This window comes from Hippichthys cyanospilos, chromosome 4 (assembly GCF_059441005.1).
Source record: "Hippichthys cyanospilos isolate Australia breed blue-spotted pipefish chromosome 4, RoL_Hcya_1.0, whole genome shotgun sequence".
Taxonomy (NCBI): Eukaryota; Metazoa; Chordata; class Actinopteri; order Syngnathiformes; family Syngnathidae; genus Hippichthys; species Hippichthys cyanospilos.
The window spans coordinates 15,717,841-15,730,989 of NC_142372.1; the positions used below are offsets into that span (position 1 = coordinate 15,717,841).

The 13,149-nt window shown below is 39.8% G+C and overlaps 1 protein-coding gene across 2 annotated transcripts in view; it reads left to right on the plus strand.

Annotated features, from left to right (window-relative positions):
* The first annotated feature begins 301 nt into the window (after positions 1-301).
* Positions 302-13,149, plus strand: part of sox6 (SRY-box transcription factor 6) — a 140,546-nt gene continuing 127,698 nt past the window's right edge. For both annotated transcript variants that reach the window (XM_088412810.1, XM_088412811.1), the window contains exon 1: positions 302-488. The gene's annotated coding sequence lies outside the window, so the exon portion shown is untranslated. The remainder of the gene's footprint in view (positions 489-13,149) is intronic.

Sequence of the window (13,149 nt, forward strand, 5' to 3'; positions counted from 1 at the left end):
TCCCTCCCACCAGATCAATGCCCTGGCCACTCACTTTGTGATGTTTCGCGTGGGGGGAAATGCTTTGAATACCTGCGACATTGCAGCGAGCATTGATTGTCGAGATTGACAGCGCCAGAGAGAGCGCGAGAGAGAGAGAGCGAGAGAGAGAGAGAGAGAGAGAGAGAGAGAGAGCGAGAGAGTGAGCGAAAGAGGGTGAGGAGGGAGAGAGAGAGAGAGTTGGATAGAGAGTTCGAAAAAGAGGGAGGGAGATAAAGAAGAGAGCAACAAAAGCTATACTTGTACTTTTGGACAGCTCAACTTCGGCGAGCGCATGCGGGACCTCTGATTCTGATGCCGGCGCCGCGTTGACACAAAAATAAGAAAGAAAAAAGAAGAAGAAGAAGAAGGAGAAGAAGACTTTTTAACTTGAACCATTCATACACTTGTCTTTTTGTTACGACACGGAGAGGACACGCGCCGCATTCTCCTCGACTTACGTCGTCAAGGTAAACAACGCCTTTGACTTGCATTACTTCTTCCACATCTTGTCTATACGGATTTGTTGCCCCTCTACGATTTTAAATCAAGGCAAATCATAGTTTAAAACGAAATAACAGTCCGTTGAGGGAGCTGGTATTTCTTAAAAAACAAACAAACGAAAAAAAAACTCGCTAGCCACTGCACGCTAGGTGCGCATAAGTTAAGTGACGTCTCAGATGCGCATGTGTTCACCCCTTGTAAAAAATCACTCCCAAACTTGACTATATCCTCACTTTATTCACTTTTAACGCTTTCCCGTGTCACGCTTTCAGTGAGTAGCCGAGCGTACACTATACACGCGGACACCGGCTCGAGACTCCTTAACCTGATAACTTGTTTAGCCGCGCGAGACGACAATCACTCCGACTTTTCCCACTTGACCCTGAACGTGTCACACTCATTTAAGTTGCTTTTTGACATGTTCACGTGTATCGCGCAACTTTTCCGGCACTGCTTAATTCGCCATTCATTGGGAGGTACGCGCGGGTTTGAGCCCCCACACACTCCGCTTCATCCGTGTCTCATCGTTTCCTACAACTGTCTTTAACCCCAAACTTTTTTTTTTTTTAGTCCTTTTCCCCTTCTTCTTAAATGACAAACTGTGTCCGCGTTTAGCCTGGGAATGAACGCGCTCTCCGCTCACTTTCCCAGAGGTCGGGGGAATTGACCTGTTAAGAATGCACAAGTCATAAATTAAATTGAACAATCGCAGGGTTTGCCCATTTACAGCAGATGCCCTTGCATGCCACTTTTCTCCATTTAAGCGCAAAAGCCGGAAACTCGGCGATCTGGCTACTGTTTGCAAAACTTTGTGGAGTGTGCAAATATGCAGAAAAAACATCAAAAATGTTTTCTGCCAATTTAGACGATCGCCCCTCAAATTATTACATGTCACGTCAAAATAAATGGAATGAATAAAGAATAGGAATGCGGTGTGCATTAAAACCCGTTTTGGAGTTGTTATAATACGAATTTTGTTTATTAGGATGAAGTACAAATGTGTATAATAAATTAAATATGTAAAATGTAATCGCATGAAAAATAATTTTCGACTTTGTTGAAAAGTCCGCTTCGCTTCCTTTCATTACTAGGTTTAAAATATATAATTAATTGTAATTAACTTAAGTTAGACGTATCTATTGATTTTAAGTTCAAACATATCATCGAGGTTTTACAACACGTGTGAGCAATTCAGTAATAAATGTCCTCCGGTTCCTGAAGGCATCTCTCTCCACTTTTTTTTTTAAAGATCAAAACAGAGATAATTATTTGCGCAACAACTTTGATTCAAATGCAGTTTCTTTGACATCGCTTGGTGGTGCGCTGCCGTGAAATTTCCACATAAGGTAAGGTGGTCGTGGACACCAAATGCACACGTCTAAATGGCACATGTATAATTAGACTGCCCATTCAGCACATTGTTGTGATAGCAGCGCAGGCTCATGAAGAGTGCACACAGAGTGCACTAACTTCACGCACATTTTCTTCAGCGCGGATGTTTGGCGCTCTGTTATTTATTGTATGTGTAAACGATGTTTCAAACCTGCTCATAATTTGCCGTAAATTCGCTCGATTTATAGATAAACGCAAGCCTAAATTCACCTGCCTTTGCGTCACATGTAATTTCAAAGTGATTGTCGTGTGTATGAAGACTGCAGCAGCTCTGAACGCACCCTAAAAGATGAGAATGCGATGTAGTTACGATTTTTTTAGGACTGACAGGGCACCTGGTTCAGTTGTCTAAACAAATCCCGCACTTTGTCCAAGTTCAATGTATCGCTTTTGCAAGCGTAACCTCTGCCCTTGAATCTTCATACATTGCAATCAAAACCGTTATTGTTATTGAGAGTCATCTCAGTATAATGTTGTTTAGTCTAAGTGCCACAAACTACATTTCCACGAAGATTTACAGGTTTGATTCACTTAGCAGGAGCTTTTTGAAGAAAAACGTGGACACGTGAGGAGGAGGAAGAGTGCATTTCATCATATTACTGGTACACATTTCTCTGAATAAGTACACCCTGCTTTTGGTCTTTTCTCTGTGATGCACAAAATAATTTGTACACTAAAACAGTTGAGGGTACGTGTGTTGTTGAATTTTACAGCTGTTACATTTTTGCTACCCACTCAATTAAAACATTGCAATCGCCAAGATTAAACAGTTCCGATACACAAATGATTTCTTAATATTGCAGCACAGTGTGAGTTATTATTATGAAAAATATTTGTGGCATTATTGTCAATATTTTGGCTTAATTGATTAATGTGACAAATATTTTAATAAAGGATTAGTGTGTGTATGAGTATAAACCAGGCTTTTGATTTGAATGTGAGATTCCACACTCATTCAAAGCAGCATCCAAGTGACAGGACTTGTGGTGAAGTGTGGCCACAGCACACTGGAGTGTGTGTGAGTGTGTGTTCGGATGGGGGCTGGAGCGGGTTCTCCTGTTCTTTGTGGTACAGGAGCGCAGGGTAAACAAGATGGGGAGATGTAAACAACAGCAGGCCTGGTAAAGTTAGAGCAGAAGGCAAGCAGATAATAAATGTGGCGACACATGTTGTGACATCTGTCTTAAGTGTTAACCAATTTGCAGAAACAATATTTCCGCGAGGATACAAAGTGACAGGAATACGCCACCGTCAAATCTGTGATCCGTCCCTTTCGGCGAGAACTTTTTGACAAGTTAGAACAGTCTTGACGCTCTCATATGGGAATATGTTAGCTTGCTTGTTTCTTCACAATATAGTGTTTGTGCGCTTTACTGAGAGAGCAAGCCGCTGTTTAGAACAGCAGCTACAGTATGTGTGCAAATGAATAACAGCAATGAGGGTCTGTTTCTCTGTCAGCGGTATTCAAACATTTACACCAATTACCACCTAAAAAAATACTTGGCTCCAAGTACTCCAAGTCCAAGTACCACTATGATAACTAATGTTAAAATAATGTATAGTGTAGTAGTCCTAAATGATCAAGAGAAATTGGGAAGTATAAAAACTAACAGTGCTTACAGATGATGAGAAATGTAAATGTATGTACTTTAAAGTTAAACACAACCGAATAGTATTCAAGCAATGTTTTTGCATGCCACTAGATGGAGCCTGTCATACTCATACCACACTTTGGGAACCTGCTCTAAGTGATTAACACAGAATTACCGACATTGAAGGATTAAAGATAAAAAAGGAAAAAATATAAATATGTGCATCATCTAATTGCGCGAGTAACTTAAGTGGCCCATTTTGGCCTGTATCATTCATTCTACCAGCTAGTGTTTTTCGAAAAAATAATTGGCCATTTTCCTTTAGTCCATTGCATAGTTCCGCATAATTAATGTTGACTTCAAAATGCAACAGTCCACCCTCTGTTGATCTTTTTTCCCACTTTACGCCTCACATTAATATGTAAAGTTAATTGGACAGGCTTTGGTGGGTGTGTATTTTTGACGTAGGTCTTGGCCGGTAATCGGCTTCAGGAATTAGTTGGGGTGATTGTTTTTTATGAATCAAATGAGCACTTGTACAGTGGATCTGTGAGGATGCTCGCCTTGATTGCCACATCAAAAAGAAACACCGAGCAGCCGGGCAGTAATTAAAATGTGTTGGATTTGGAGTGCCTACACACACACACCCGCGCGCACACCCGCACACACACACACACACACACACACACACACACACACACACACACACGATTTAGTATAATTTCTCGGACACTTACCCTAAGCCAGTGTTAACCTTAAACTACTTCCTTTGCCTTAAATGTAGCTAAATATTGACTTACTGAGGATGTAATTTTGTCCCCAGAAGGGAGGTGAGTCGCCGCAATGACTATGTAAACACTGATGTCCCCAAAATGTGAACAATACACACACACACACACACATACACACACACACACACACACACACACGCACACACACACACACACACACACAGGCGGCATGCAGACCAAGAAATGAGAAATGTCAGGTTGTGTGAAAAGATAACGGGTGTTTGGAAGTCAATTTTAAGCACCGATATCTATCGGTGCTCATTGTGCAGATTTTGGTTAATGAAATCTAATGAAAACAATTTACTCTTCCCCCTCACTGGCGACCATTTCAAAGCTTTTGTAAAATTATTTGTACCACAGAATGCCTTCGTGTTTTCATTACTTTGTGACGCTGACTTTTGCAAACAGTGTCTATGAGTGTTTTTACAGTAGCTGACTGAGCAATTAAATAAATATGAAAATAGTAAATTTGATGTTTATTGTAACGTAAATATATTACTTGTGTTTGTTAGAAAATGATTAGACTTTTAAAAAGTAAAACAGTAAATCGTAGTCGGAATACTGAGGGGAAAGAACAGGTCATTTTTCAAAACCTTTCAGCTCTATTACAGTGTTTTAATAATAATAAAAAAAATACAGTGGCCCTGTAGTAGAACGGCACTATTACATCACAGAGAAGGGAAGATCATTACTGTCCATGTCCTGCCTCAATCATAGAAGCTCTGCATACCCGTGCTTGTGTCCCCGTGAGGGAACGGGGCAAACGTGATTAGTGTAATGTTAGCTGTTGTGCCGCAGCTCGCACAAAAGGCGTCACGGCAACTGTCACCATCCATCCCATTATACTCGGATCTGGCCTTCTCATAGAGCAGCCTGTGCCTTGGAACAAATGTTCAAGGACTCGGCACTGGAGTCCTGCATTTGCACCGGGGCAGGCAGCTGTTTCTCGAGATACGTCCCCTTCAAACCTTCACATTGTATGAGGTGGACGAAACACGCACAAAGCACGGGGAAGCCTGCTCGAACACCATTGCAACATTTTCCCTGAAAAGGACTCTATTAGTACTAGCAGTGACATACAGCATCACACTTACAACACCTTCTTGATATCGATCTGTTTTGAAAGTCAATCATGTTTGTTACAAAAAGCAGCACGGTCTGAGGTCTGAACCAACCCAACCCATTCCAGTACTTGTTCAGATCTGAAAACAAACAAAGAAACAAATGAAAACAATCTAAATAAATAACAAAATAAACAAAAGGAGCAACATGATATAATGGATTGGTCCACAGTGAAATGGTCATTTTTATTAACTGTATAGGATGAATGGCAAAATGTAATATTTTAACAAACATTTCAGAATTTAGAAATTTCATTCAGGACAAATGTAAAAATAAGTTAACCACATGTCTCTTAAACATGCTGCACATTCACTTGGAAGTGACTAAAAAGGTGACTTAGCAGTCTACAATTTGTCCTTTCATTTTTTGCTGTAATGTATCAAGCATCAAGGACAGAGACTCATTTGCCACTTTGGTATTCTAAATAACTTTCATTTACAGTTCTGGGGTCATCCTCACAATGCAGCCCATTGGGTTAATCCTCATGCTCACTGAACTGATTTTTTGCTGACATTTTTTGTGACATCATGCACAATGAGGATCCAATTACTCTTTTGAGACTTATTTGTCCTGAGCACATGTGCCCTTATAAGTTTAAGGTTCTGATATGCAATCTTTGCATGTCACATTTAAAAAACAAACAAACAAACAAACAAAAACATGCTTAGAATGCACGCTGATAAAAGCAATAAAAGTACAACTTAAAATTTTATGCTTGATATATGACTTGAGATAGATGAGTCCTTCACATGTAAATGTTTTTTGCTTAAATATCAGAGTTTTGTGTTGGTGACACTGCAACCTTTTCTCATAAACCATCATTCCTCACGATACGATATTTACCTTTCCAACGTTTTCTTACCGCTAAAGTGTGAGCTGCTCATTGTACATATCGGAACACACGTCCCCCCTGTTCGTACAATTACAAATGATGTAGTTGGTGAAAGCTGACAGATGACCGCGTATCTGCCAGCTTGATCTGACATGAGACGTAAAATATGCTCCACGGTTGTGACTTGGCCTGCCAATCTGGCCTCTTCTCTCCCAATTACAACCATAAAGATGCTGGAAGCCATTTTTATTGGCACATGAATGTTTTTGCATTCAGATGGACGTCACTATGTGTTGAGTGGTGGTACTGCTAAGTGGTGTTCACTCGAGCAAGCGCGCATGGAGGGAGATTGTTGTCTAGTGAGTTATATGATGTGAACAACAAGGTGCTGTACTTTAATCATGTTTTTACAGTCTTGTTTGGAAATGAAATTCAAACTGTCAATTCGGGGCATTAAAAAAACCAACATAATCAGCGACGACTGATGTCCGTCAACTGATGCTGTTTTTATTCTTGATTGGCGTTTTTTTTCAGCTAAGTTTTTTTTTTTTTTTTTTTTTTTTTTTTTTTTAGCGCAATGGACACACAAGGGAGACCAAGATAGCTAAGCGGGCAACACATTGAGTAATCCCGAATTACAACAACAAATAAGTGGCTACGTTCATTTGTTTTCTTGAACATGCAGTTGTAACCATTGACATTGTACTGTAGTTGAGACTAGAACCAAGTTCTGGCTGCAAAATTTAGTTATGCCCATCAGGAAGGGTGGTGCTGTTTTCTTTTGTCAATTGCAAAATACTTAGAAATTAACATTAAAATAAAACATAGTCCATCCTGCCTGTCACTGACTGAGTTTAATTTGGCAAAGAACTTGAATCTATATATATATATATATATATATATATATATATATATATACTGTATATATAATTTTACATTATATTACATTACACTCTTTCTCCTTTAATTCTCTAAATCTTGAACTATTTGCTTACAATGTTACTGTGGCTGGGTTAGGGCATATTTTCTGGATGGAAACAAATAGCAGTTAAAATTTTCATTGTGGAACAACTAAAAAGCCATTTAAAACAGGCGGGGGAAGTTATGGAAAAGCCAGGCCGTATTGGGATAGAAATCATATTTGTGATTGTTATTCCAATGGAACATGCTAATGCCAAAAATAAATCAATGTGACAAAGAGGGAGGAGATGGAAAGGGTCGAGTGGCTCAGCTTCTGATGAAGTTAACCACAGTGTCTCCTGTTGCAGAGGTCTTTTTTGTCTGAATAATAATTTTAACACTGACTGGGTTGCATTATGAGGTTGTGCCCTTAATCTGAAAAAAAAGTATCCTCTTTTGCTTTGATTAAATGATTGAAGGCACTGATGATGAAATAATGGCCCGTGAAACAAAATGACCTCAGACCCTTGTGTACTAATTTATAAACTTATTATTTAGTCTTACCAAAACACTGGCTTATGACTTAAGCGCTATTTTCTTAGTGGTTAAACCATAACAGTATGAGGGATGCGAATACTAAATTGGAATACAAAGCCACCTAACTCATGAAAGGTTTATTGTATTGATTTTTTATGGAAAAATAAACACATGACAGTGAGTCTTGTTCCACTGGCTTGTGTTTGATAAAAAAACAAAACAAAAAAAACACGAGAATCATGAGCCAAAGGGTAAACGCTGTTGCCTACGGTAAATATACATCAGTTTATGTAGTGTCAGAAACATGCAATCATGCCACGCACAAAGTGAGGTTTTCATTCTGTCTGTAGCTGAAGGGTTTGGTATTTTGAAAAACATACTGTAAAGTAAACAACAGCTTTCTGTTCTAAGTAGCATACTTTTACTCTCTCATTATGTAAGGTTGTCACCTGATTCAACGGTTATAGGATGCCGTGACTTTCAAAGTTCGTGTAGGACGCCCACAACTTATCCGGTGCCTTTTCATAGCGAAGAATCGTCTGGTAGTGCGATGAGAAAGCATGAACTCTAATTACATGTAAAAAAAAAAAAAAAAAAAACGTGAGTGAACAATACTCTGCTTTAAAAGCAACTCTTAACACGCAGTGGAAAAAAATGGCCTGCCTAACAATGTACTTAAGAAAATATTGGATTGCTGCACGTTTATAAGCAAAGTGCAGCTGTGGTAAGGAAAACCCAGAGAGCCTGCAGAATAAAGCCAAGAAAGTAAGTTCTGCTATAATCACTTTCTTGAATGGGACTAAAAAAAGAGAAATCTGTTGAAATGATAGAGAAAGCTTGTGGTTTGGCCCGTGCTGCAAATTTCCCATGAGTCTCTTTGACAATCTGGGGGTATAGCCACTCTGGCACACGACACCGGCCCACATAGAGAACACACACAAACACCCACGCACGCATGCACACACACACATAAAATCAGAGTAAGCTTGTTGGAGAGGGAGGATGATTGGCAGATAAACGGAAGGGGAGGGGGCTGTTTGACATGAGCAGCAATGCTAAATGGGATTTTCTCCAGGATCTTCCAGAACTCGTCTGAGGTCAGTGGAAGAAAAATGGATATAATACACTAAATACAATTGCAATTATTCAATGTAGCCTTTTTTTTGAACAAACTGTTTTACATGTTTAAACCCTAACCATGATGTACTCGCTGCCACCGCGGCCTCATGCTGCGCATTGTCTAAACAGCAGCATACACAGGCACTTAACCATAGATTAGCCAGCAATGTATCAACGCAAATGCCGCGCAAGAGAGCACACACATTTTTCCTCGTTTCTGCCCTTTAAACATATATGTTTAACGAAAAGTATTGGGTATGCGTGTTTCTCTGTCATTGGCCTGTTGCACATTTTTCCGCAAATGTCATTCAAATAAGGTAGTTTGTGTGTAATTCTTGCTACTGTTTGAAGCGTGGGGAAAGTTACCATCTTCGGTTGAGGTAAAGATAATGAAAGAATATCAAATGTTGTACAGCAGCCAAGGTTGGCCTCCAAAATGTGGAACCAATTCCAACAGAATGTAAATGAACGTAGAGTATAAGAAGCATGGTCGGACTCTTCCAACACACATGGACGGAGCTGGTTGTGGTTGTGTGTCAACAGGGAGCAAAGCTTTATGTTCTTGGTTAGGGGTGGAGCTGAGGATAGGCCGGCGAGGTACAATGTTCCTCCTCATCCTCAAAAAAGCTAAATTTATTGGTTACCATCTGCAGGGTGGAGGAGTTTGGGTTCTGGTCAGGCCAAAGAAAGGCTTCTAATTAAACAGTCATCATTATCAACTTGTGGTCAGTGATCATCATCTCCAACATTGGTTGTCCAAGATGAACATGGGATCCTTGAGGCTTCGCTTGAAGCCAAAGGAGGCCTGAATTAGAATAGACGAAACAGTGGTGAAATGTGCGAGCAAGAATGTTTTTTCCAATCTTGGCAGGATTGGCTGCACGGGACCTCGCACCAAAACGGGTTTAAACAATTACCCGACATCAGAGAAACCAGAAAAGCCTCACTGCTGGCAACGGCCTTTGCCTGCTCTACTTCAGGCCAAAGCCTGGGCTAAGCTTTCGATAATTTCAATTAGCGTAAGAAGGTCTGCCTTCAGTGTGACTGCTGCAAGAGGGGTGCTCCTTTCGAGTTTGACAGCCTCTTAATATACTATTTCATGGTCTGATGTGTGAGTGACACAGAGGCACGCAGAGAGAATGGGGAAAAAAGCTTATTAGGCCCTAATTAGAACCCCGTGATTAAGGGGAAAGTGACTGTAATTAAGTGACCCGCAGATCATGTGGCAACGTTGATGAATATTCAGGAGAAAGGATTTATTTGTCTGGCTGCTTTCGGTGACTGGGAGACACTAGACCAGGAGTCACTGGTCTTTTGAGATCTACTTGGGTACTGACTAATGTAAAAGCAACTTAACACATCCATCACAGACAGACTTTCTGAAGAGAAGATATATTTTCAGGCGTAGACATAGCTCACTTTCTGACAATTGTGTTACCCGCACTTCTTTTTAAAGGGATATAAAACTTATTTAACCGTTTTCAACAGTAAAAGTTCATTTTAAATAATTAATTTGATAACTCTGTACAATCAATACATTCATATCTTTAAAACTCATTCAATCCCAAATACATAAAAACAGGGGGGGGCTGTGCCCCTCATCTGGGCAAGAGAATAACGCAATGCCTCATCATTTAGTGTCCTTGAGCTGTACTCAGTTCGGTCCCTCACTTTGCTATTATTTATTGCTATTTGCTATTTTGAAAAAGGCAAGGAAGAATGCCTGATATTTAATAAAGGAAAAAAAAGGTGTATATATATATATATATATATATATATATATATATATATATATATATATATATATATATATATATATATATATATACAATTATCAATACAATTAACAATAGAAAGATTATCTGCAGATTTTCTTTCGAACAATACACTGGAATTCTTTTTTTTTTTCACAGATGTGCCATTAGAAATCGTTTATGAGAATATGCCGCGAGCAGAATATTGCAAGATTTGACAATTTCACAACTGACTTCCTCCTTAAAATGACACTGGCTTACCTGCCCATTACTCCTTTTGATTTCAGCTGTACATGGCTCTGCGCTCGGAGAGGTATTCATAATAAGCTTAAACTCCAGTGGCTGCTTTGCTAAAAGGTGCTTATCTCTTGGCCATTCAAAAAGAAAAAATATCATGGTGTGGGGGGTTTAATATTTTTTCCAATTTCGACATTTTACCATTTGGCCACAGTCAACCCCCCTTTAAAAAGACATTTAGTTTGATGTAAAGCGGACACTCGCACACGCACCCACACACACACACACACACACACACACACACACACACACACACACACACACACACACACACACACAAACGCACACGCATGCACACCCCCCCACACACACACAAACCTATATATCAGAAAAAAATATACCATTTAAGAATTAAAAAGAAGCAGCTGTTGAAAATGTTTTGTTTCTGTAGCCCAGTAGAAACACTAAATTTTTTAATGAAAATTTGTTTTTCATTTCATTCAAAAGTTTTTTGCTTCGTTTTTGGGTCTTTAGGACCTTCCAGGACACTGTCCAATTTACTGTGTTTACACTCCCGGCGTACCACTCAGTATGTACTTATGTAGCAACTATAGTTTGCAGTGAGTCTCTCTGGATCGGAGCGATGTCATTTTGTCACGTTGAATAAAGAGAAGCATGTGTTGAACAAGCAAAATGAACCGAACTTGATCTTTCGTATGACCCACCTGCCATGCTTTCAGCATTGTTAACACCAACCTCATGTTAAATGTTGTTAGGTTTAGAACCTCTGTGTCCTGCCGCTCCACGCCACACTCTACTCACTCTTTTGTATTGGAGAGCCAAGTGTGTATGACAGAATTTCAGCACTCAGTATTTTGACGGTATAATACAAGCTCCATCTTTGTCTGGAGCTTAATTAAAGCGTGCTGTGAGGTTGTGCAGATTCCCTCCTGCTGTCAGTCTGCAGAGTTTTACAGTTTCTTGTCCCATGCTGTAATAGGCTCACAGGACATGATGGGGCTATAATAACTGCTTGGCAATGCTTTTATAACCCCCCTCCATTCTCCTCTAAATCCAACATGTACGCTGAAATATGGCAAACATGGCACACGCTGTGATGTCACTTGTTATTGCTGGACAACGTCAGCAGTAAATTTGGGATTATTTTCCACAATCTGCTGCGCGGGGCACATTATGTCACAAAGGCCACATTGTAGTTCTTTGGGTGTAGAGTGGCGTTGTCTGCCTCCTTCTCTTGTTCTGTTTCAGTCCAGACTGAAGATTTGCTTTATGTTCATTTCCTTTCCTTGTCCTGGAATCAATGGACAATGGGCCCATAGCCCACCTCATATAATGGGAAAATTTAATGCACTAAAGGGTGCAGACTAATGTTTTTTTTTTTTTTTTTTTTTTCCCGAAGCAGTGGGGGGTGATATGACTACATATTTTGTTCCACCGCTGTGTTAAATCACGTATAAATAACGACACTGTATGTTGTTAACTTGCCGTATGATTGAAACAGCCAATAGTTGAAGATCCGACAAAGCTTCCTGTTTTTTCCTCTAATTAAATTTCCCTTTAACATTTGCTGGCAGGAACCTCTTACCTTGTTTGACTTATTTATTGCCTGACTCTCGCGGTAATTTGACCTTTTATTTCAAAGGCTCTTCTTTAACCCAGAAAAGGAGTGTTAAACTCAATTAAGCAAGTGATCAGTGGCTCAAACACTACATTTGTTTTCTCTGAAGGGAACAGCCGACCAGAGTTGTGCTTTAAGCCCCCTTGTCCTTCTCTTCTAGCCCTACCACCCCAGGGGCAACAAGGGGGAGAGTTGAATTAAGAGGGAGAGATGAGGAGAAGGGGCGGGGGAGACATGAGTGAGACGAGAAAGGGAGAATGGGGAAACCAAAGTGCCTTACAGTTCCTGCCATGTCGCGGGAGATTTGTGTCCTCCTTCTAAATCATTGACCTCTTTAGAAGATTACGAAAGCAGAAATATTCTCAAACTCCACCTAAATGCACTCATTTGCATTTTTGAATGCTGCTATTAATTGTAGTTTGTTTGTTAGTTGTTTTTTTTTTTTTTTTTTTTTTAGGGAAATGACCTGTGCAATCGTATAGAAGAAGACATAAAAAGAGGCTTGATTGTTAATTGTGAAATTGGCTGTAGTAGGGCAAGTGGATCCACAGTGAATTACTTCCACCACGTCCCGTTTCCACCATGACTACATTTGTGCTTTTGTTGTACACTTCTTTCATTTTCTTGACACTTGTTTTTTGTGTGTGTCATTCATTCCATCCAATCATGACAACAAAGTCTTTATAAAAGATGCTACACATGAATGATGTCA